Source organism: Alligator mississippiensis, chromosome 1 (assembly GCF_030867095.1).
Source record: "Alligator mississippiensis isolate rAllMis1 chromosome 1, rAllMis1, whole genome shotgun sequence".
Lineage (NCBI taxonomy): Eukaryota > Metazoa > Chordata > Crocodylia > Alligatoridae > Alligator > Alligator mississippiensis.
This window is the reverse complement of record NC_081824.1, coordinates 331,550,915-331,576,285: the sequence shown is the minus strand read 5'-3', so window position 1 is coordinate 331,576,285 and position 25,371 is coordinate 331,550,915. Positions and strand designations below refer to the sequence as shown.

At 41.4% G+C, this 25,371-nt stretch overlaps 1 protein-coding gene across 5 annotated transcripts in view; it reads right to left on the bottom strand.

Moving 5' to 3' along the window:
* Positions 1–25,371, bottom strand: part of NLGN4X (neuroligin 4 X-linked) — a 309,004-nt gene that overhangs the window by 247,077 nt on the left and 36,556 nt on the right. For 2 of the 5 annotated variants that reach the window (XM_019485405.2, XM_019485409.2), the window contains exons 2-3: positions 16,455–16,616; positions 12,091–12,174 (exon numbers count right to left, since the gene is read on the bottom strand). The exons of 1 other annotated variant lie outside the window; for it this stretch is intronic. The gene's annotated coding sequence lies outside the window, so the exon portion shown is untranslated. The remainder of the gene's footprint in view (positions 1–12,090; positions 12,175–16,454; positions 16,617–25,371) is intronic. 2 more of the 5 variants (XM_019485407.2, XM_019485406.2) reach the window with 2 other exon arrangements.

The window sequence follows — 25,371 nt, the reverse complement described above, 5'->3', positions numbered from 1 at the left end:
CCCTTGCTACAGGGATCACTTGGCTAAGGAGGGTTCGTAAGTGCTGAGGCTCTCGGTGGCATTGAGGGAGGGCTTGAGGACCACCAAGATCTAGGAGATGTTATTCCATTCAGCTCTGTTAAGGGGCCACTGATCCCAATCTCCCTGAGCAAAGCCATCTCATGGATGGCCTTCTGTTGCTCCACTAGCCTTGCCAGCATCAGGTCTGTGGATTTCCACTAAGTCTCTGCACCCTGCATGATTTTGTGCTGTGGGATGTTCAGCTCTGCCTGTTTGTCCCACAGCATCTTGCCCCCCTTAATACTCTTCTTGGAAGTAGCCTGCCACCTTTCTGCATTTGGAAATGAGCTTGCTGGTAGTATTGGCACCATAAATGGCAGCCCTGTCCCCCTCCAAGGCATCCCTGATTATGAGGTGGAACTTGTGTGCCACACAGTGGATGCCAAAGTTAGCATCATGGACTGCCTCGACAAAATTGGCCCCATTGTCAGCGACCACGAACAGGTGGGTGAGCTCACCCTGCCCATGAGTCACCCCTGCACCGAGCAGTTCATGGCCCTCATGATCTTGGTTGCTGCGTGGGACTCATCCATCACCTTGGCTTGAAGGAGAGCCTACCGATGACCTGACTGGTCACACCAGTGCCCTGTGAGGGAGAAGTATGCATGATCTATACCCTGGCTGCTCCAGATGTCCAAGGTGAAGTATAAGGCCACCTGTGGCCCTGCCTTTGCAGCTCCTCCCTGAAGTATTCCCTGCATGCCTCATACAGGGAGGACACCACTGTCCTGCTGAAGGTGGTGCATGCAGGCACTTGGTATGATGGGGCCGCAAGCACCATGAGCCTCCTGAACCTGGGCCAATCAACTAAGGAGAAGGTCTGGCCATCCACAGCAAGCATCTCCCCAATGCTCTGGGTGATCTTGCTTGCCTTTGGAACGTCCCCCCCTCCCCTCCCGCTGTCCAGCTGTCCCTTACTGTTCCAGGGCAGCCTGCCTCTGCTTCAGGGAGACGGAAGCTTTGGAACGACAGGGGGATTTTGGGGGGGCACGCTCCCAGTGGTGCCAGCCTGAGGAGCAAGGGCAAGGGGGTAGTGTCCGCAGAGATGCATCAGCATCTCCCTGGTTGGTTCTCATGTGCTTTGTTCCCTTGCCCCAGTTCATTTTGGCTCAACAGTGCAGGCAGATAGCATATGTGGGATCATCTGCCAGCTCAAAATGATCCCAGACCACACTACCCGCTCGCTTCTGGGTTGTGGGTGCTTGTGCAAATACTTCCTTTTCCCCCTCCTCAGCAGGCAGAGGCACAGCAACAGGAGGGGTGGACTGAGCTGAACCACTTACCTCCACAACCTCTACCTTAACCTCCTCCGAAGTGCCTTCTAGGGAAGGAGACCTGGCTCTAGGGGAAACTTGAAGGGTATGGAGCACACACTCAGATGATTCCCCCTCCTTCCCCAGAATTTTCTTTGCTAGGCCACTCAGATCCAGCTCTTCTTCTGGCACTGGAAGGCTCAGCATGGGAAGTGAAATGGGGGTGGAGAAGACTGTCATGCTAGTGCTGCTGCTTGTTGTCATGGTAGTGGTGGGAGAGAAGGAGGGAAGTTTACATCTCTTGGAAGGGATGCAGTCTCAGACACAGGCAGTGGCACCGGCACTACTCCCCTCTCCTTGCCGCTTGTCTAAATGGAAGCCTCATGCCTGCTAGTTGTAGGAAAGAGGCTGTCTCAGTTGGCGGGGGGGGGGGGACTTATAGCTCTACCCCTTCTTCTGCTTATCCCTGAAGGCTTGCCAGCTGCCTTTCCAGCACATGTCATAGTGTGTTTGCCTTGGTGTGCTGAAAAATCAGTGTGTTCTTGTGTAATGTAATCATATATACATACACACATGATTTTATAATTTATAAAATTGTATGTGTGTACATTTATGTAATGCATACATGCATTTATGTAATAAATAACATATATACATGTATGTAGTATGTGCTCCTGAATGAATTCTATCTTACAATATAAGCTGTGCTTCCCTGCACAGTGAATGGAATGCACACTGTGAAAAAGAGCACAGATTTCTTTTTCTGGGGGAAAGGAATCAAAGTAGAATAACAAAAAGAAAGAGGATTTTGGGGGAGGAATAAATTGAAAGGAATGAATGAATATAATAATAAAAGGCTATAGAAAGCAAAAAGGTATTGATGAATCCCACTTGCTAGGAACAGGCTAGCAAGTAGGAAATTATAGCCTCTCTGACACTGCTGTGCTGCTGGAAGACAGCTCAGTAACTGACCCCAAGGCAGAAAGCTCAGTTTAAGCAGTGCTGCTTTTTCTGTCCCTCCCCCAGAGCACCAGGATCAGAAGGGACCTCAAAGAAAGATCAGTCACTGGTCAGCTATACTTGTCATTATCAGAGCAGTCCTTTTCCACTCTTCCCCCTCCCTCTCCTTACTTTGTTTTCCTGCAAGCAAACCCAGCTTTGAAACTCAAAATGTTTCAATTGCCCTCATTTCATTTCGAGGCTGTTTCGAAGCCTTTCATTTCAATTTCACCATTTACAGCTTGAAATGAGTCTAAGCAGAGTCAAAACAAAAAACACCCAGCAAAATTTCACACAGCCCTACTGCACAGTTGTATCAATTTGCTTTTAGGGTACTGATTAGCATCATTATGGTAGATTGCCTGAAGCTGGCATAGAATGGGATAGGTGCAGTATGTCAGTATGGTGCACTATGTCCTCATGCTACTATGTGCCATATTTGAGATATTTAGGTGATTAAAGAGGCAGATAGGTACTTTTCAAGATATTTCAAAATGCCAAGCAGGTAGAATCCATGAAGAGACTGGGTACCCAAAACAACACTTACACAGAATGGAGGTGCCTAAGATCAAAATTGCAACTGAAAAAGCCCCTGGCTTAACTGCTAGCTAACCTAGAAGTGACTTATTTCACTAGACTCCTACCTTTTTGATTGTACATGATGTTTAGGGCCACATCCACACATGTAGGCAAACCTCTTTGTGGCATTACAAACCACACACGTTGCATGTTAAACCGTATGCAGCACTGCCAATTTGCAGTATGTAGGCTTAATTTGCTACCGGGATTTCTCAGTTGCAAAAAAAAAAAAAACAACAACAACACACCCTGGGAAGAAAAAAAAAAAAGCAGTGTAAAGCATGCCAAAATAGCGTACAGTGAGACAAATGTGGAGCACCCACACTGAGCCCCAGCCAGCCACAGAGCATGCCCCTGCACATGCACTTTGTTGCAAGACATATTATTCCGCTGTGGGCAAACTGCCAGGCCAGTTCAACTTAAAAGCAGAGCTGCCAATTAATCACAGTTAAGATGCACAAATAACATGTTCATTCATTCTTGCATTATTATTATTATTTTTTTTAAAACACATTAATCACGCATGTTGTATTTGAACCTGTGCCTGGGCTCTGCTCCGCCACCTCCGGGCTGCCCAGTAAGACAGCAGTGAAAGTGAAGAGGACTGCAAGGAAGCAGTCCTCTTCACTGGGAGTGGGCTCTGGGTGGCTGCATTGGGGTGAAGGGGGTACACAGACACATACCTCAGCCTGCATGCTGTGTAGAGCTGCACCATGCTAACAAGTCTGTGGAGGGGGAAGGGCAGGGGGAGACAGACCAAGACCCCCACAGTGAGGGACGGATTGGGGCAGAGGCAGGGGCAGGCACTGGGGTGAATGGGGCCCCAAGGCCAGGGAGGGTTGTGGGATGGAGCCTCAGACAGTTTGTCTAGAGGCGTGGGGGGGGATGGTTCCACACCGCTGTGCACACCCGCAGGGGAAACATAGGGGCTATGTGCTCCCCTTGATTTGTGCACAGGGCAGAGGCAGACTACCTGCTGCAGGCTGGGGCTCTGCACCCTGCTGCCTTTACCCTGGGAGCCACACAACACCATGTTGTGCCTCCTGCCACCAGGTAGGCAGAGGATGTACAATGTAGCCAGTAAGCAGTTTCCGAGGCAAAGGCAGCAGGGTGCATAGCCCTAGCCTGCAGCAGGCAGCCTGTCTCCACCCTACCTCACAAATCTTGGGGTGTGCCCCCCATACCAACCCTGAGGTGCACACAGTGGTAGAGAGCTGCCCCCCCCCCCACCTCTCTAGCCCCCTGAATGAGCTACCCACCTGTGGCTTCATCCCACAACCTGTCCGTCCCAGGGCCCCATTCACCCCAGCACCTGCCCCACTCCCTTCCTCACCATGGGGGCCCCCAATCTGCCCCCTTCCAACCCCCTCCACAAAATTACCTGCTGGGTAGTGTGCACACATACCTACCCCTCACTCCCAAGCCACAGCCCCGCCCCCCCCCCCCCCGCTTGTGCTCCTCATTCCAGACCCACAGTACCCCAGATCCTGTCAGGCCCCCTGCCCAACTCCAAATCCCACAACACCCACAGTCTCCCACACCTTTACAAATTTCTCCTCCCACACACCCACCCCCCAGCCATACAAAGTACGTAAATAATTTTGAGTTTTTATCTGCGTGATTAAAATAGTGATTAATTGCAACTCATTTTTTTTTAATTGTGCAGCTAACCACAATCTATTTTTTTTAAATAATTTTGACAGCCCTACTTAAAAAGTGTTCGTAGTATCAGCATTGCTTTTTAACAGGCTAGTGGAAAGAGCACTTGCCCAGAAAGTGGGGAATTTGAGTTTAAAATCTCTCTCATGCTGTGGAGACTCAAAATGACACATCACCTCGCAAGAGAGTTATTCTAACTAGTATAGTAGAGACAAGGCTGGGATACAGGTAGTGTCTAACTTTCCAACTGAAACTGCAACTGTGCTAACAGAATGAGAAAATAATGGGACCAAAAAGAGAGATCAAAGCAGAACATTATCATCCATTATTGCTCTCCTCTCACCCTGAGAGGGGAAGTTCTGAGTTGCCTTTCCTGTTCCTAACATTGTTTCTGTGTTTTATCCACTGAATGTTAATGCATAAGCTGCCCTTGCAGCAGGAACTGGAACCTCGCACCTCCCTTCTATAAGCTGATTGCCTTCATCACTGGCCTACAGGCTCAGGCTCCCTCTGAAGAAACATTATGTGTACTGCTAGAGTTAATCTGCATTTTTAATTAACTAGACAATTCTAAAAACTGCCCATCCCAGCAACTACTTTAATCCCTTCAACCTCTATTGTCTCTAGACCTCAAGCACTTACTCTCTGAATGTTTTTATTTGCAGACCTCCCGGCATGGTTTTCCTCTTTTGAAGCAGTCTAATATCTCAAAATATATAAAACTTTCATCTCCTTCCCTGCAGTAAATTGTTCATAAGCTAGATGAAATAAGGAAAACAACCACCTTATCCCTAAGTTGGCCATAAGCATTTTAGAGGCTACTATTCAGTTCAGTCACTTTTTCACTGCATCGTCATTTCTTTTTTTTGTGCATCTATTTACAAGTTTTTCAAAGCAACAACCTATCACACAACTGGAGTATACAAATGGATGTGAATAATACTACAGTTAAGTTTTAGCATTGAACTTGTTCATTTGTAGTTGCATGCAACAGATTGCAGTCACACACACACAAAAAAAATCTGTCACTTTCAATTCATCTACAATAGTTCTCTAGTCTTTAGAAGCTTACATTCAGGAAAGATTTGATATTATTCTTCTTTTAGGCAATGCATAATTTTCTGATTTATTTTAAATATAAAATGAATGGAAAATTCATAGGACCAGAAGAGAGACTAAAGGCTGGCTTTGTAACCTCATGGTTAGGACATTCACCTCAGATGGGAATCTTGGTTCCTAGTCCCTCCTTCCTGGATTTTTCAGGGGTTTTTTTTCTGTTTAATATATATTGATGTGTGATATTAGTCATTGAATATAGTAACAGACCTCAGGTGGTGTAAGTAAGCAAGTATGATCAGTGTTTCCAACTCTCATGATTTTTGGATTTGTTCTTCAAGTCTATGCTTCAGGAATGTGATTTTTTTTTTTTTTTTAGCTATTTCATATATACATACATACACACGAAATAATTAGCCATTTCAAATTTATATATGTATGTCCTCCCAATTCTATTGGCTGTGCCTAGAGATAGGGTAATGCATAGCCAGAAGGAGTAGGTTTGTGAGCCAGTCAGGGAGGAAGGGAGGTGGCCATTTTGTGGTGGCCATGCCCCTTGTTGCCAACTAGCTCAGGGACCTAGTGGCTCCACCCCTCATTGCTGATAAGCAATCAGTGGTGAGAGGCAGGACCACCACCTCCTTGGCCAGAGGGGGCCTGTGGTCCCCCCCCCCCCTTACAAAGGGGCATCCTATATTCTGGGGATGCATCAGTGGGCACCCTACTGGGGTTGTGTCAGCCCTCACTTATGCTTGTGCCACTGGTTGCCATTCTGTTGTAAGCCAACCCCCAACCACACCATCAGTCTGGCAGTCCAGATATAGAGACTCCATAGGCTAGATCTGGCCACTGGCTGTATGTTCAACACCCATGTGGTACCCTGACATTTTTTTTTCCCGTTTCACCATTTCCCCATCTTTCATATGTAACCTACTTCAATTTAAGGTGGCATTTGCCTATATGCGGACAGCCAGCCAAATTGTTCTCTGTGTACCACTTAAAGCTAATAAATAGTGTTTAAGGTCAATTAATGTTCTATACACACACACACACACACACGTGTTCCCTTTGTATACTGGCCTTGTACATCTGGTGAATTTCTCCTTCTTTAAATTAAGCAAGCTTTTCTAGAGCTATATTATATAGCTTTTCATAGATTCATAGATGTTTTTTCTATGCTTTTCATAGATGCTTTTCTAGAGCTATTTCTCCGTTTACAGAGAAAATGCTGTAAATCTAAAAGGTGCAAAGTACTGTAGAAACCTATCAAGGATACTAGAAAGATTACTGTAAGAGTCTGTTTAATAACCAACTGGAATTTGCAGCTGAGTATGTCTTCATTTGTATTCAGCTGTAATATACTGCTGCAGTGTGAGACTAAGGGAGGATTCTAGTCAGAAACATGAGATCCTGAGAGCTGTAAAGGAGACTGAGGGAACTCTTGAGCTGACAAGTATCATGATGAGGGTTATGTTGTGCCCTGATTTGGCTTCAGCAAATTAAGAGGTGATCCTTTACCTAAAACTCCCTCACTGCAGTTTGAACTATATTTATGTCAGCAAGAAGGCCTGCTCTTTCCATCTTCTGAAGTGAAAGGTTTATTATTCTTGGAATAAATCATGTCTTTTTATAAAGGCAAAAGGATTATGAAACTCTTAGACCCTAGCCAAGCAATTGACTATGCATGGCCACATCTGAAAACCTGCATGGCACCCCACTGATTTCAATAAGGCTCTAAGCAGGTGAAGAAGTCATCTGCCAGAGTGGTGATTTAGTCTGGAAGCCTGTCACTGAAATTACCTGTATAGCTGCAAACCAGTTGCAAATATGAATAAAATTTATGTGTAAAATTTGGATGCTTGTATGAGCTGTAAAAGCTTTTATTGTTCTCTTTTAATTAGTAGATGTACTATGCTTCATCAGAAATTATAACCTGTGATCTATATAAATAGATAGCACAGAAATATTTACCTTTCAAAAAGGTCTTGACAATAGGACATGGGAATTAAAGTCAAGGAATTCTGGATGGGAGTAGTTTAGGTAACCATTACATTGTACACTTTTCATTAGTACCCAGAAATACAATAGAACTGAAAACACAACATTTCTATACTGAAGCCATAGCACCTAATTAGCAATTAAGGGCTTCATTTCCATAAAAATGTATACTAGTCTCTAGGTTCAGTGATTAAAACATGACCTCCCTTGCCCTATTGTAGATACCAAGTATACAGCTGTGATAACCACATTTCATTATTTTTTATCATTTACTTGCATTTTCTTATACCATTTACTCTGGCTACTACACCTTTTAGAGAAATGTTGTCTAAAGATCATTACCAGTCTTGCCAGCTGACTCATCAAAATCACTCTCTCAATACATGGCCATACAAAGAAGCTAAAATATTACCTTAGGGCATGTGTAGACAAAACAAGGAGCATGGTACACAACACATTAAAGTGGGTTAAATGCTTTGGTACTGCTTTAATGGGTGTTAGTGTTTGCACACGTCAGCGGCATATTATACATTAATTCCAGCTGCTGTAGCACATTCAGCAGCATAATGTGCCTTAAAATGACTTTGGGGCGCAGCAAACTAAAACCCCTCTGAGGAGTTTTAGTTTACTGCCCTACAGTCACAGAGTGAAGCACCAGGCTCTGTGCAGCTCAGGGGCTGTGCAAGCATCCTGGCAGCAGTCCAGGAAAGCAGGCTCCACCAAGGGAAAAAATAAATAAACAAAAATAAAAAATAAAAAAGCAGCGAGCCTGAGCTCCACTCCTCCCCCTCCCCCTCCCGAGCCTGCCTGCATGATTTGTGCGGGGACCCCATCTTTCCCTACATGGCTCTGGTGCCCCCCCAGGACTGCCCAAGCCAGGGGCACCACTGCCACAGAGGAAAGCACCAGCCAGCCCCCCCCACTCCCACAGCCCAGGGACTGCTCCGCCCACCGGCAGCTCACCCTCCCCGCCTACCACTGGAGAGGCAGGTAAGACATGGGTGTACAAAACAAAGGGGTTTACTTTGTCCTAAACTAAAGCAGTGTTTTTAAAAACCCACCACTTCAATTTAGGGCCCCCATTTCATCTACACATGCCCATACTGTCTAGCACATTTCCTTCCTCTAAAGCAGTGATTCTCAACCGGGGTGTCATAACACTCTGGGGTGCTGTGATATCCTTTAAAGATGTCATGGAGAGTTGCCCAATACTAGCATTGTTAGGTGTACAAATACCTCCATGATTCTAAGACATTTCAAATAGGAATCCATAGTGCCAAAAACTTTCTAACCAATTGTAGTCTGTTCTTTTCAAATGGGAGAATTATGTTAATTTTTTTTGTTTTGTTTTGTTTTTTGGGTTTTTTTTTTTTTTTTACTATGGAAAAAGATTAAAAGCTGGCATTGCACAAAGGGTGCCTTAAGTCTAAAAAGTTTCAGAATTACTGCTCTACAGCCTTTTTGCCTGCTTTATTTTAGTAAATTAATAATCATGAATCTGAACTATAGACACTTGGGGAAGAGCTGGGACAAAATTTAAAGATGGTTTTGGATTTATTACTTTCATTCTGAATTACCTAGATTTACATGTTTCAGATCATTAATACAGGTGAAGAGATTTTTCAAAGGCACAAATGACAATTAGATACCCAACCTCCACTGGCTTTCATTGGGAGTTAGCTAAATGGCAAAGAGCACCTTTAGACTTTACTTTTCACGAAGCAAGGGAATGCATACAAGTTACAATTAGGGAAAGAGAGGAGGGCATTACAGTCTGCCATCTGTTCCTCAGAAACTGGCCATATGTGCATGGTCTTACACTCTGGTATATGAAAGCTATTGCAAGGTGGTTTACACCCCATGGAAAAGACTTACGCATAACTTTGTTTTTACGTGCCTAATATAATTTGTTCCCTTTCAGATACCAAGCTATACACCTCACTTTTTCTCTATTCATATTTATTAAATAAAGCCAAATACTGGGAAAATGTTAGAAGAATGGGCCCTGGTAAACCTACCTCACGTTACTATACAATGCTTTAAAGATGTTTTGAGAAGTACCTTACTACCTATATGCTTAATTCTTTTTTGAAATACTACTTCAGGTAGATTCAAACCGAGACCAAGTAAAATTATTATAAATACTGGGTCCCAAGGGATTTTGCCTTTTTTACTCTAGTTTTGGAGCCATTATGTCAATCATTTGTAATTTCCAATGCCTTAGAAATTGCTTACATTTTTTTTTTTAAGATCTCAAAGGAATAAGAACTTACTTTAGCCATACTACGTAGTGTAACAATATGAGATCAGCTTTGATTAGAATACGCATGAATACAAAATTATTGGATAGGCTCATTTTCAAATAAAGCTTTTTTTATTCTACATCTAAATTGCAACAAATTGAAATAAACATGGTTCAGTGATGCAAAGTCAAAGGAGTTTTCAAAGCTGTTATTTTCTTCATCTGTTTTTTGTACTTCACATAATGGTACCCTTGGATCTCATAACTAAACTGTCATAATATGAATTATTGCTTATTCACAACTTTATCATCATGCCAGAGATATTACTATTCCTTCTCCTTGAATTTAGGGCACAGTGATAATAGTAAATTGAAACTTCATTGTACTGCAGCTAATGTAATGATTACAGCAAAAGTCACATCTAGCTACATTTCACAAAGCATACAATGTGAGGAGTAAGACCTCTACTTCAAAGAAAGAGTACTCTGGTCATTTGTGAATGTCCTCCCCATTAAATGAGGAACCAAGCATATTCTTAAAACAAACGAAAATAAATAAATAAATAAGAGACCATAGATCTGAAAGTATTTTATAATGTTCCAGGTTATTTATTTATTTTGAAATAGTCCATCATATAGATCATAGGAAAATAGGGCTACAAAGGACCTAATGAGGTTATCTAGTTCAGCCCCCTGCTCAAGGCAGGACTATCCCTGACTAAACCATCCCAGTCTAGTGTTTTTGTAACCTGCTCTTCAATATTTCCAGGGATGGGGATTCCACATCTTCTCTATGTAGCCTGTCATAATGCTTAACCACTGTCACAATCAGAAAATTCCCCCTAATCTCCAACCTAAATTTCCTCTTCTTCAGTTTGAGGCCATTGCTCCCAGTCCTGTCCACTACAGCCAGAGAAAAGGCTGTTATTAAATCACCACTCAGTCATCTCTTCTCTAAACTAAACAATACTATTTCCTCACAAGTCTTGTTTCCCAGGTCTCAATTTTTGTCACTCTCCACTAGATTCTTTACAACATGTGCACGTCTTTCTGGAAATGTGGGCCCCAAAACTAAACACGCTACTCCAGGTGAGGCCTCACCAGTGCCAAACAGGGCCGAAGTCCTTCCTTACAGCACTGTTGCCTAGCCATTCATTTCCCCATCTGTATCTGTGCATGAAGTCACTCTGTCAAGTGAAGGACTTTTCACTTATTCTTGTTAAATATTATCTTATAGATTTTGGACGATTTCTGCCTAGCTGTACACAGAGCTTGTCATTTTATCATAGAAGGAATCAGATTGGTCAGGGCATGACTTCCTCTTAGTGTATCCATCATGGCTGTTCCTGATGGACTTGTTTTCCTCTTGGTGCTTCAAAAATAAATTCCTTGAGAACTTGATAAATGATCTTTCTAGGTATCAAGCTCAAAAATGACTAGTCAGTAATTCTTGAGACCTTCCTTCTAGCCTGTTTTGAAGATGCCCGTGAGTCAAAAGCATAGAAAGCAACTTTCTTCCTGTCACCTAGGAGGTGAACAGTGAAGCCAAGAGAAGAATCCAGGTTTCCCGAGTTCCAGCATAGTCCTCTAATCAATAGGCACTTGAACACTTTATAAGATAAACATTTATGAAATGCATATGCTAATAATAAAAGTGATGTGTAGACAATTTGTCTGCCAAGTTATTAAATAAGAAAACCAGACCTTGGTCTCAGAGCAGGAAAATAACATTGAAAGATCTGGTTGGGGGAGGGGGGGGTGGGGAGGGAAATACAAACTACCGATCAAACACAGCTTCTAATATTTGGCTGCCTCAGTATGGATTTTGGAGCCTACTGTTGACATGAAATTTTCAAAATTATGGCCAAAGCCTTTATGATACTGCATAGGACTGAAATCTCAAACTTTATGTGCTTACAGAGTTGGAATAGTTTTGATTAAATACATATATATTATCACTAGAAGATCCAGTTACAAAAGCCCCCCCGAGTCAAAGAATAAGGCTAAATCCATGCTCATAGTGTATAAACAATATAAGTAGAACAATGAGTACACTACTGCATTCTGTGGCTTACTGTGCATTTGCATCATAATGAAGTAAGCATCTTCATGACCTAAGAATGTCTGCACTTAACACCAAAACATGATTAACAAGGATTCAGTGTGCATGTTAATATAAATTTAAATGTAATAACTGAATTGCCACAAAGTATTTTTACCACCACAAACTAATTTACCACTTACCACTGAGTTTCATTTTTGAGAAACCTTCAGAATCCCTCTGTGGGAGGCAGCATGATGTCATTTTACTTGAAGCACAATTCTTTCCTGTTAGGAAGACATATATTGTGCCTTTCAGTAAAACAAATGATACTCTTATTTCAAAATACATGTTGTGCTACTTTTTAAACCTTCTATTTTCCATAAAAAGGCATACAGCCAGAGGTACCAATTACTACTGGCTAATATTAATCTCCTTTTCATTATGCAGAAGTACAAGTCACAGATTGTGAAGAAAGGATCTCTGGTATGTCACTGCTAAATTTGGATTAAAAAAAAAAATCAAATCTTATTAATCAGACACTGAAGAAGGCAAACTTAAGGTTACTAGCACACAACTAATTGCATTATAACAAGTTTCAACAATAGTTCATTACAGATATGTCTCTACCATAAGAATAGATTTTTCAAGTAATTTTAACTTATTCACAAGAAAGAATAATAATCTGCAAAAAAACTCCATGCCACCTTTCTAAAAGTAGGTACTTTGTAATCACCGAAAGCAAATACATACCACAGCCATCATTTTAGAGCCAAAGAAATGCATGTAAAGTATTATTTATATTTAAAAATAATCATCTCACCTGCCATTTCTCACACTGCTAGAAAGTCTTTGACACTTGTCAAAATCGTACAATATTTTGAGGTGTTCATGGAATGTTATGTAAGTTTTCTATATTAGTAAAATAAGAATCTTGTTTTACTAACATGATAGTTGTAATCTCTATGTATAGGTAGTGTCAAGATGTATTTAGCCTTATCACATTATTTCTGTGGTATTTAATATATTAATTGTGGTATTTAATATAAACATAATTTTGAGATATTTATCTTTTAGCCAAGACTGTTTAGTAGGCTAGAGATTAATTTAATTTATTCACATTTGAAAGAAGTAACTACAGTAAAAGCCCTGTTTTCCAGCATGAATGGGGAATGGGGGGGTGCCGGTAATCTAAAAATGCCGGTTAGCCAAGGCACTGGGGTTTCCAAATGGATGCAGAGTGGGAAGGGGGGGGCAGGGGGGATGGCATTTACATGTAGAGTGCAGGTGTTGGCAATGACCACACACAGAGCAGAGGCAGTGCAGGGTGGTGGGTGGTGGTAGCCGCCGCTGCATGCAGGCTTCCCCCCCTCCCCCGCCTTCCCTTCTGCGTCCCGCTAGCCAGCCAGAAATTCCAGTTAATAGAAATGTCAGTTAGTAAAATGTCAGATACCAATTTTTAGTACAGTATAAGTCCTGTTATCTGACGTGAGTTTGCTTACTCATCAACTAGGTCCTTGCAGATGTGATTCAAGGCACATGAGCCAGGCCCTTCCATACAATGATGAATGTACAGTTTGAAAGGAGGGGACTGCGGTTAAAATGACAGGTGGCTATTCAGAGCACACAAGGAAGGACATTTCTCACAGTAGGGAAATTAAGTAACACACAGTATCTATTTGTTGTCTGAAAGGATACATATATTGTCCTGGTCATAAATCAGCCATCTTGTTTTCCTGTGATAAAGAAACATCCCCAACTTTCAAGTTAAAAAAGTAACCCTAAATCCATATTTTCCATGATTAAAATGAATCTTTCCCTCTCCTTCATGAAAGAGTCACTGAAAAATGTGGATTTAGGGTTAATAATTTAAACTTAAAATTGGGGATTTATTTATTTAATTGTTTTAAGTCAGAGGGGAAAAAAAGATCCCTGGTCATAATGAGTACTTGACAGATGTGAAAAACAAAAAACAAAACAGTGCTTTACTGGAAGAGGAAGCATGTTTAGTTTGACCTGGCTCCCCATCATTTTATGGGTCAGGTGCTTCAGTGGGGATTTTTGGTGCTTTCATCTGATGGCTGATTGAATCAGCCATTAGATAAAAGTGCCCAAGAGCCCCACTGAAGCACCCAGTCTTTACAGATGATGGGTGAGCTGGGTCAAATTAATGCAATGCCTCTTCTGAGCATTAGCTGTGCTCGGTGCAGGAGCATGCCAAGCTGAAAGTAGGGCACTGTTTTGTTTTTCATATCTGTAAGCAGCCAATCAGATAATTTGAGAAATGCTTCCAGTCTGGTAAACACTTTAGAGGGCAGAAAGTTGTATCCATAGTATGGGCTCCACAAGAATCCAATGGATATGGTATGTCAATAGCCTGATAAGAAATGATACTAAATCTGTACCTAGAGAGCACATGTTTGCCTTAAGTTTTCTCAGGCATACGAAATGACTTTAGGCCATCAGCCAGTAGACTGACAGGAGAATGTGCAGGGGGTCACGAAGGTCAGAAGAAGGAGCTGAGTAGGAGTTGCATTCTTAGGTTTAAGATGCAGAGTAAGATCAGATTATTGTTCTGATATTTCCTTTTGTTTGTTTATTCATAAATCTCTGTCTGTATCTCAACATATGGTTACTGGTTCCTTCTGTTTGCTTTTGTTTTCATAATACATCTTTTTGCTATCTTTTATAACATATTTATAGTCACTGCTAACTGTATTTTCAGAGTTATTTGACCACACAGATAGGTCTCTTCCAAGGAAGAGGAATCTATTATTTCCTGAGTGTCTGACAAAGGCATGTATTTTCAACTGGCAAAATCCCCATTGCCAAGAGATGACAAAACCGGGGTAGGCACATAAAGTTAAAGAGCCATAGGTTAGGGAATGACTTCAGAACATCTCAGTCTGCTCTTGGTGATCAAGGGATACTAGTGCCTCCTGATTCGGGGGGGGGGGGGCACTAGCCGCCAATTGCCGACTGGGGCGGTCCCCCAGTGGCTGAACATTGAGCCTGGAACCACCAGCAACAAAACTGGAAGAGCCAATGGCACTTCCATCAGCACTTCCAGTTTCACTGCTGGTGCTTCTCTCAGTGCCCCCACTTCCAGGGGCCAGTTTCAAGGGGGAGGGGAGGAACATGCCCCTCCATGCATCACCAATGTCTGAGAGGTATATGTCACTGCATCTGGTAAAGTATTTATTCATTTAAAAAACTGGTCTCATGCCATTAATTCCTCACTACTAGATAGGCTTTGATAATATAAATTATTGGCTCATAGGGGAATAGGGCTGAAAGGGACCTCACAGGTCATCTAGACCAGCCACCCACTCAAGGCAATTTGCATTCTGATATAAAAAAGATGCACACAAATGTTACTGGATTTCCCCCCTGTTCTGACCATATCCACTTTTCTTTTTTTCCAGTATCTGTGGGATCTCTCTTTTCCCCTTGCTCTCCAGTGCCCAAGCCAACTGAATTTATATTTCTCTTCTCATTTATATTAAATTTTGCATGTATGTAATTAGGCCATTGACTTAAACAGAAGCATATGCATTACTTATGCTTTTCTGCATTTTTTAGAACTCAAAGACCTCGCAAAACAATAATAGCTTACATTGGCTCTACTCTTATTATCATTGAGCTAAAATCAGTAGAAACAAGGATTTTTTTAAAAATAAATAGAATTTTGAAATACATTAATAAGACGAAGGTGAGGCAAACTTGCATTCCTGCTATCTCTCTAATAATATTGAAGGAAAACCAACTATATAAGAAATCAGTTCAGATACATTTTTACCCACAGTAGTTTTTACTATTGCAGTACAAATACTTGTACAATGTGAGAACAATTATATGCTATAAAAGTATACCACTTTAAAAAAAAAAAAATCACTGATTTCTAAAATCCAACTATCCTTGTCACAGGGAGCAGGCATGAATTGGATGGCTGATGCAAAAAGGATCATCTATCCAGTAAACTTAAAAAAAAAAAAATACAAAAAACCCCCATATAAACTCCTTCGACTCCTATCAATGAAGGCCCCAAGGATGATTATATCTATCAATCTATCTATCTATCAGTGACATTTCATTTTAATCATGAAAAGATGTGGATTTCAGGTTACCTTTTTTAAACCAAAAATTGGGGATTTTTTTTAAATCAGGGAAAACCAGGATCCCTGATGATTATAAATATAATAGATCGTAACAATTATTAAAATTATATGGGTTGCTTCTGAAAATGTTATTGTTTGTTTTTATTTCTTACTCTCAAGATTTGTGCCACTGGCTACAGCGGAATCATTCAGGTAAGTGATACTTAGTGCAAAGAGCTTCAGAATATGGCCTAATTCAAGTACTGGGAAGGAGACTACCTATGGATACTGAAAGTAGTTACCATTAGACAGATACGTATCAGAATAAACGATATTTATGAAATCTGGAACAAAATATGCTTACACTGAGTTGTTCACTAAAAAGTAAGTTAAACTACAGAAATGTCCATGAATTATTATTGTGTACTTTGCGGGCAAGCCTGATTTTACAGTTATTTGTTCATACAGACCCATAAGAAATCAGATGCAGAAGATTAGGGCAAGTTTTATTCCAAGCTATGGTAATATCTTAAACCTCTCCATATGTTAGCTTCACTTTTTTCTGGAGATTTCAATGCTCACATGGGTTCTGACAGCCATTCCAACTCTCCAAGAGTAGTAGGTGATTAAACCTAGGACATAAGAGATAAGGAGGTAAGGAATGGCTGGACAGTGAAAATCCATTAAGCCCCACCTTCCCCCTTTGACTTTTCATTTTAATCTCATATTCCTTTGCTTAGTGAAACAATCTGCATTGGGATAAATTAAACCTTTGTATCTTTTTATTACATTAAATATTCTAATAAAACGTTAAAATGTCCTTCCTTATAAACTGAAATCTCCGAGTTACCACTATTTCTGTGGCAGAATAAAAATGTAAGTATTGAACAAAATAGGAAATCTAATGAATCAATTATATTATTTAAAACAAATTATTTTTTCTTGGTTTTGAATCTTCCCAATATGTCTGCCTGTACCACAGAAATCAATTTTAGCCATAATAATGCCAATAAGCCATAATTTAGCCATAATAATGGCTAAATGGGTGAGGACTTAAAGGATTTTCTTTTAATATATTTTCTTACCAATTCTTTGTTTGATAAGCATGTTTAGTTATCTGTGGACTCTCCTCTTTTTGGTACATTTCATATTTAACATTTATTTATAATATGATAAATATTTCATTAATTGTACCTGTTCCTTAAAATGATCCAATCCCCCTGGTTTAATTATATTTGCATTATTAAATAGATCTTTAGCCTATCAGACAACTTGGATATCCAGCAATTGATATCAATTTCTGGTAGCTGTAATCAGTGAAGCTTAACAATATATAAATGTAGGCAGGTAAAACTGATGTGCAAACCTGCATTCAGAAGCAATTTTTAGCCATGAACAAGTAACAGTGATTTTTATGCAAAACATGTAATGTTCTTACATTAACAAGCTGTCATTAGATGTTAACAATTTAATAGCTATATAGCCTCTTCTTCTGAGAGACTTGTTTGCTGTCCCAGAAACTATCCCAGTGCATTCTCTCTTATTTCTACCAATCACCTTAGATGTTGGAATATTAAAATATCATCCTTTAAAAACAAACAAACAAACAACCCTAAGTATGAAGTATTGTCAAGCATACATTGTATATCCTTTGCTTCAACGATCATTCCAGTTTTGAATTAGGCCTTATGGGGCTGTTATTGTTTTTTTTTTTTCAGATCTTCCATACGCAGAATGCCAATTGATGCTCCATAAAAAGGGGTTAGCAAATTAGTAAGGTTTCAAAATTATAATTTTTAATTTACAGATTTAGATTTAATAGGACATTGGTATTAAAAAAAAGTTATACAAGTATGACTTTTCTCTGTGGATGACAGGACTAAGAACAATGGCCTCAAACTGTAACAGAGGAAAGTTATTTTAAGCATTACAACAGGTTATCTAGAGAAGTTTTAAAATCTCCATCCCCAGACATTTTTTACAGCAGGTTAGACAAACACTTGGCTGCGATAGTTTAGTCAGGGTTGATCTTGCCGTAAGCAGGAGGCTAGGCTAGATGACCTTGTGAGGTCTCTTCCAGTTTTACTAGGTTCCTATGATATTCCTTTACTCAGTCTAGACAAACCCTTATAAATTACTGTCTTCTGTATTATATCCTTCTTTTTGCCTTTGAAGTTTTGCAGAATCAATCTTCTTTAATAAAACCAGAAAAAAAAAATACACTACAACAACTTTATAAGCTTTGTATGTACCCATCTATTTTCAATCAACTAATCTATTTTCAATGACCACTGGTATATTTTCACTTTCATTTTAAAGTGTTGACTTTGAACTACAAAACCTTGAATGGCTTGAGGGTGCTTTTCAGTCTGTGTCATGCTGTTACAGCTAAGTTGGAGCAAAGGTCCTTCAAGCTTCCCCTTCTCCCCTCAAGGAGGCTGCCGGCAGAGCATTTCTGTAGGACTCATATCCCTTCGAATGCTGTTTTGCAAGGCTCAGAAAAGTCTGAATCTGCTGACCTTGTGTACATAGTTGAGCAGTCACTGGCATATGCCTGAAGAAGTGGGAAAGCATGATGGGAGGTTTCAAACTGTATTGATCGCAGCTGTTCACATCTAGTGATTAAGTGATGTGTAGTCAGGTAAAGAGTGTTGCTGTATTGGTCAATTTTTATCTTATATCTCCTGGCCTTGAATTTTTTGGTTTGTTTCTTTGATAAATGTCAGTGGACTTTAGTCATCCTTGGGCATCTTGGTTTTCTCCAATTAACCCCTCCCCCCCCCCCCCCAACTCTCAGGTTAAAAAAAAAGTAACCCAAAATCCACATTTTGATCAAAATGAAACACCACTCTATGTATTACTGGAGTTTCATTTTGATCAAAATGTGGATTTCGGGTTAAAAAAAAAAAAAACCAACAAAAAAACCCACCCAAACATTGGGGATTTTTTGTTTGTTTGTTTGTTCAAATCAGAGAAACAGGATCCCTGCTCTTCCTTTAGCATGGAGTTTTAGGAAGGCTAAATTATAACCAGATACAACATATAGTAAATAACATATAATAATCTCATGGTTGTATATCCTCCTTTCTCCATTCAACACAGAAATCATCTGTCCTTTGCTGTCACTTATGACTTTATATTATTTTAAAAGCTTAGCTCTACTCTCGGGGGTCCACGTGGCAATGAGGTTCTACCTCAAACCACCCCCTGAGGCACAGATGATGTCCACTTCTCCAGTAGTGGCCTTAACCTTTTTAGACTCAAGGTAACCCTCATTAGACTCAAGACACCATGCAGAAAATACCAGCTCTTAGCTAGAACTCTTTTTTAACTATGGAGAAATAACAGAGCAATTCTTTAGTTGCAAAGAACTCAGAAAGGCCATAGCAGGTCAGAAAGTTTTGGACACCATGAACTCCTATTTGAAATCCCTGGTTTATCTTGAGAATTACAATGCAAGGGAAGTTTAGGTTAGATATTAGGAAGAACTCTCTCACTACAAGGGTAGTAAAGTGTTGAAATAGGTTACCCAGAGTGGCTGTTGAATCTCCATCCTTGGAGATTTTTAAGAGCTGGCTAGACAGACCCTTGGCTGGAATTATTTAGTCTGGGATGGTCCTGTTTTAAGCAGCGGGTTGAACTATAGGACAGTTTGAGGTCCCCTACAACCCTAATTTTCTATGATTCTATGCTAATATTGTCTGGCAATGTGCAGCAACCTTAAAAGGATCCTGCAGCACCTCAGTATGCTGTGACAACCTAGTTGAGGATCACTGAACTACAGCACAATTCACATCTCTGAAGTTTGTAAGTGAATAAATAATATTAGTTGATAAACTTTCTGCAATTTAGCATTAATCTTAATCCTCTTAATCATTTGTTCATTAATTTTACTTTGAGAGCCATGCCAATTCTACGTGACATCTCTGCTTAGCCACATTGACCTCTTCTGTCCATTAACAGTACTTCTTTAGACTTAATCTGCATGAATTTCAATTGCTATCTTTCTTAAATAGTGTACTCTCTCTGCAGAGTGTTTATAGAAAGCGACTTACAGTTGTGACAGTGCAGACATCTCAAATTGATGTTAGTTTGAGAGAAAAAAAAAAGACTCTGGATGTTATCAGAGTTCTGACAAATGATTTCTCACATACAGCAGAATTCCAATTAAAAATGTTTAGGATGTCTTGCTTCGAAGAATCCTTTCCTACAGTGAAAAACATTTATTTTTCTCCTCTATTACTTCCCCTCATGCATATGTCAGATCTGATGGCATTAAAATCACCATCTTTTTCTTGAAATTACTCCATTTCAGTTTACTTATCATATTTGGCTCATTTCCTAGGATTAGTTCAACAATAGCTTCAGACTTTGTAGGCAGCAGGACAAACAATGCAAAAACAATCTAGACAAATGTTCTATCACTATTTTACATAGATATTCAAGTAATTACCTGAAAAATAAAATTCTACAAAAATTAAAAGTTCTGGCTTTCTGGCATGCTTTTCTTTGCTAAAGGGCATTTCCTGACCTAATGTTACCAACTGCCCTAGAGGTCACTAATGATCCATAGAAAGATCCAGAAAAAAAAAAGAAACCCAAGTACACTTGTGTGTTATTTTAAAAAATAAAAGTTATTTTAACTTCCCATCAAAATCAATGGAATAGCTTTACTACCAACTTCAGTATGTCTGAGCTGGACCCAGTCAATAATAAACTAACCAAAATATCCAACTTGTACAATTCTTAAACCCTCCCCAAAGTATCTACAAATTCAATAACAATATTTATTTTAAAAATTCCAATTAGCAAAGACATAGTGGCAGAATAAGAGTGGGGGAGAGGGTGCATTACTAAAACTCCCGATTCATGCCTTCAAACTCAAGACTTATGCCAGAAGCCAATTCCAATCAAACCAACTGGAAACAGATACTTGATTGTTCCATATTAGAAATTAGAAATAGCTGGATGTGAAAGGTAGTCACATAACTCTCTTGAAGGCAAAGCTATAGGTCAGGTACACTTTACCATACTAGCCTGATCTTTACCACAAGCCAGGGATGCTCAACGTCAGGCTTATGGACCAAAGGCACCCTGTGGAGCCATCACATCTAGCCCACAGGGCTCCTAATGGGTCCAGAAGTTTGATGATGGGATAATGGTGGCCCTTAATATGGCCACCCTTCCCTCTGCCAAGTTCCCAAACCCTTAAAACTCACACAGGCAGTCAGAGTCAGGCCATGCCCCCTTCCTCCATGGGGCCACGCCACACCCCCTCTCCCTACTTCTGAATAGGGGTCAGCCCCCCCCCCCCCTCCCATAAGGCTGAGTTGAGGCTGGGTCATACCTCCCTTCTGCCCAGCAGGGCTGAGTCAAGCACCTTTCCTTAGCAGGGATGCATTGAAGCCAACTATCTCTCACCCCACTACCACATCTGGCCTGGGCACCAGGTCAGAACCACTGGCTGAAGCTGGCCCCCAGATGGACTAGGCATTGCCAATTCAGTCCACCAGGGAAAAAAGGTTTAGCAGCACTGCCTTAAGCTCAGGTGGGCCAAGATGGATTGTCTTCATTCTTAATCAGAAATTTTGCTCAATAATAATAATAATAATAATAATAATAATAATAATATACATGGGTATTTGATATCAGTCATTTTTCAGAATCAACTTTGCTTCTATCATTCCATTAATTTTGCTCTTATCTTCTGAATTCTTAAAAAATTGAGAGAAGTTGTTATGCATATTGTTTACATTAATTTAGAAGATCATGGGCTGAAAGCTCAGCTGCATTGTGACGCTCTTGCAGCATAAACCAGCCTAAAGCCAACCAAAGCAGTCACTGAATAATCCTCTTCAAGTTGTGTTAATTGTCTGCTGCCACACAGTTTTCATAGTTTAGAAGGAGAAGTAAGCAAGAGGTAGGTTTGACAGCTGAAAGCAGACAGAGTGCATAACCCATGCCAGTTGGGAAAGCAGCAGAGGGACGCAAATGAAATCCACCTGCGACTTCTCCTTAATAATAGAAAGTGAAACCACAAAGAGCCAGGTACAAATATGAGCTAGTTTGGGCAAAATCATACAGTATTCAGAACAAAAAGGAAAAATAGTGCAGATTGAGCTGTCAGAGATGTTCTCAGAAATATGATTTTACTTCCACATCAGGTATAGCAGACCTTGGGCAAAATTCTGTTATCCCTTGTGCTCCCAAATAGCAGTTTTCCATCTGTGGAAGTGGGATTTTGAACACTTACATCTAGTTCAGATTCTGAAACTCCAGCACTGTGAGTATGTAAGTGTACATTTCTGTACTTAGTATGCACAATAGACTATGCACCAGCTGGGCAGGTATGTGCTTACTTACACATGTACCTGAGCATTAAGTCTCAGAAAAAAAAAAATTAGGAAGTAAGCCTAATGCAGAAGGCTTATGCAGCATAGATGAGCACTTAAGACACTTGCCCAAGGAACCAGGGAACAGGTTTTTAGCCCCTTTACCTAGCAGGGTTTTGAACATATTTCTCTCTGATATTCTAACACAAACTAACCACCTCACCAGAGGTGAAGCTCTGCCCAATGCCCTCTCTGGCGCTGCTTTTGAAGCCAAGTCATTATCCCATATATCCACACTTTGGATAAAATGAATGGAATATACTGCAATTGGAAAGTTTCCATACACAGTGCAGCCCATTGTCCAGAGAAGGTCTAACACTTAGCTGATTTAACTATTTACACCTTATTTACAAAACAAAAATAATAGGAAAGGTTATTTACAAGTGAACTAAAATGGCAAAACAAACCAGAATGCATTAGTCAACCCTTGACTCAAGAACCACAGGTAGGTTAACTGGCAGCTTTCAGCCACTGCTGAGATGCTACAGCAAGGAAGCAGGGTGCTCATTTCCAGCAGCTCCAACAGGCTTCCCAATAAGCGACAGACTGTAATAGTGTAAACTCTTCTGGTCTGCAGCAATCAGATTGTATCAAACCCCAACCCCTCAAAGAGGCTGAAGGGTGACCCTCTGTGGCAACCAAAAAGGCAAGCAACAAAGTAGGCTCCTGCAGCAATCGGCATGACCCAAGCACAAAGTGCAGGGACTCCATCTGACCACAAATCAGCTGCAGAATAAGGGACAGAACTGAGTCCCCTCTAGGGCAGTCAGTGGCAGAGGATCAGCAGCACAGGCTGCTCCCAGAGGTCGCTGCTCTAAACCCCTGCTCCAGATGACTGAGCAGGCACCCCACATGCCTCGTGGCTCACCAATCCTGCTCCGAGCACCAGCCTCCACCCCAAGCTCCCAGGGACTCTCATCCTGGTGCTCTGCCACTCCTCAGAATCCCAATGCCTTGCTTGCTGCTGTCCTCCTTCCCCGGGGAAGGTAAGGGGTTCCCTCAACTCACTGGCCCACTCCGGATAAGGATGCCACCTATGCTTCTGGCCACTGCTTTTTCTCCACAGTGGAGTGGGGGGCTGACTTCCACCCCTAGCCTCCGGGATGCCTAACACATCCAGCACACTGTGATGGGCCCTTGGGACACCAGCTCTCTGCCCCAAACCCTGGCCGCATCTCCCTTTCCACTGCAGAGCTGAAAGCATGGCCGACTGCCTCTGTCTTCTTCTCCCAGGGCCTTTGAGGCTTTTCAGAGGGGTGTCTCTGTTCCCTCTGCTGGGTCAGCTCACTCCAGCTCTTCTTAGGCCTCCTGCGTCATTCCCCAGAGTCACTGTCAGCAGCCCCCATGCCAGTTTGGCTGCTGCTTTTATCGTCTCAGGCAGTCCCTCCCTAGCTTGCAAACTAGCCAACTAGGGCTCAGGGTGGCTGGGCCACAACCCTGACCATCCCCCTTCTATGTGAATGAGGGGATTGAAAACCCCTTCTTTGGATTGGCTTCTCCTTTTCCACAGGGCAGGGCTCCCCTGCTCCACTCTTGGGGTCCCTCAGAGTTCACCAACACTGTTTCTAGCCCAGGGTAAGTATCACAAGTCAATCTGGTGAGTCCACATTGGCAGTCTGTTACACTGGGTATATCTACCCATGAAATTAAGTTTAATGAATAAACTCTGGCATGCCATACCATGGCAGAGTTTATTGCTCCTAGGTGCTGCATCTTCATGTGCACCTGGGACCACAACATGTTGAGGCAGGGCAGAGCAGCTCTGACTGGCAGGGGATGCAGGGGACCAACCTGCCAGCTCAGAGCTTCTCCAGTCTCACTCAACATGCTGTGGTGGGGCTAGCTGGGATGCACCAGGGCAGGGCTAGCCAGCAGGAAGCCCATCACAGAAGCACCCTCATGCTCCAGCCAGCAGCCCCATCAGAATCTACACGTGCACTGCTGCATGCTAAACACCACCACCAACTGGTACTTGTATTTACACATACTAACCTGGGACAGAGTTAATTAGTTTCCTGCAGCCATATAGGGCTGCACGTATAGATGCTGAGACGTTACTGTGGAACAATTAGGCAACTCTGTAGTAAACATCTCGTGCAGATGTGCCCAGTGAGCAGCACTATACTCCAAAATGATTTGATTAACTTCAAAAGGGACAATTCGTGAATTGTCTTGGAAAATAAAATTAAAAGGTATCAGAATCTAACAGTAAGTCAAACAGCTAATTTAAAGTTATTGATGTACTTCTGCAACAGTATGTAAGTAATGCACTACATTTATTTATGCCTCTAACAAGAGGAAGTTTCAGACATCTTCGGCATTTTTATACGTGTTCCCGGAGGCACAGGGGGCATTTTTATTAGTGAGCTGTGCCAATTAAAAGTGTCCAAGCATCACATGCATCAGCATCCCCAATGCTGAAAAATGGCAGTGGGGCCCTTTTAAGTAAAGTTCAAATGAACTTTAGTTCAAAGCACCCCACCACCTTTTTTCAGTGGGGAGATGCTGATACATGTGATGCCAGAGTCTGCTGGAGCCCATTTATTTCCATGCTCCAGCAGACTTGATTAATTGAGTCTGCTCCAACGTGCTGGATTTCTAGGATGTTGGAGCAGGCTCCCTGCATGTCTATAGGAGCCCATAGTTACAGCTCCAGTAGGATGGGTTGGAGCCCTAGTTTGACTCAGGCTGAAGATCACCCACAACTGTAAATAGCTAGGCAATGAGACATAATGTGGCCAGATATAAAATTCACATCGCATGTTTGCATGCCACTGTCTAAAGAAGCTGTTTTGCACCAATCGTACTAACCCAATAGGCCTTCTAGGCCACTAAGCAGACCATGACTAATTGATGTTCATCTCCCTTGACAAGTTTTATTTTATTTTTTCCTGAGGTACAACATACCCTATATCTTGCAGGATCTACTGCATGCAAACTGCATTTACCATGATTATTTTTACAAGGAAACTGTCCTTGTAGCATTACCTCCTAT